Consider the following 1,187-nt stretch of genomic DNA (forward strand, 5'->3'; position numbering starts at 1 on the left):
ACGAAGTCCGTCCAGTTTTTGCCGTGACCCTCTCTACTCTTTCGCACATGCTATGCGGGTGAAATGATGATACGATGCCAAGTTTCAACATTTTCAGAGTTCATTTTGTAGTGCTTTTCAATTTCACGGTCATTTAGCTCCCTAAACAATTAGGTAAATGACCGAAAAACAACAAATGATGTCAGAACATGTTGGAAATTGATGACGTCGCTTTGAATGCTGCATACTGAACACAAAATAAGTCCGGAGTTCAAATAATTTTTAAAAACATTGAAGTGCCCGTGTAACAGATGAGTTCTCGTCCGAAACCCTGATACTCCGAAAGAGTTTGTACAGTTTGTACACGAAGTGCGTCCAGTTTTTGCCGTGACCCTCTCTACTCTTTCGCACATGCTATGCGGGTGAAATGATGATACCATGGCAACTTTCAACATTTTCAGAGTTCATTTTGTAGTGATTTTCAATTTCACGGTCATTTAGCTCACCAAACAATTAGGTAAATGGCCGAAAAACAACAAATGATGTCAGAACATGTTGGAAATTGATGACGTCGCTTTGAATACTGCATACTGAACACGAAAGAAGTCTGGAGTTCAAATAAGTTTAAAAAACATTGAAGTGCCCGTGTAACAGATGAATTCTCGTCCGAAACCCTGATACTCCAAAAGAGTTTGTACAGTTTGTACACGAAGTGCGTCCAGTTTTTGCCGTGACCCTCTCTACTCATTCGCACATGCTATGCGGGTTAAATGATGATACCATGCCAAATTTCAACATTTTCAGTGTTAATTTTGTAGTGATTTTCAATTTCACGGTCATTTAGCTCTCTAAACAATTAGGTAAATGAACGAAAAACAACAAATAATGTCAGAACATGTTGGAAATTGATGACGTCGCTATGAATGCTGCATACTGAACACAAAATAAGTTCGGAGTTCAAATAAGTTTAAAAAACATTGAAGTGCCCGTGTAACAGATGAGTTCTCGTTCGAAACCCTGATACTCCGAAAGAGTTTGTACAGTTTGTACACGAAGTGCGTCCAGTTTTTGCCGTGACCCTCTCTACTCTTTCGCACATGCTATGCGGGTGAAATGATGATACCATGCCAAGTTGAAACATTCTCAGAGTTCATTTTGTAGTGATTTTCAATTTCACGGTCATTTAGCTCTCTAAACAATTAGGTAAA

The sequence above is a fragment of the Triticum dicoccoides genome, chromosome 1A (genome assembly GCF_002162155.2).
Source record: "Triticum dicoccoides isolate Atlit2015 ecotype Zavitan chromosome 1A, WEW_v2.0, whole genome shotgun sequence".
Lineage (NCBI taxonomy): Eukaryota > Viridiplantae > Streptophyta > Magnoliopsida > Poales > Poaceae > Triticum > Triticum dicoccoides.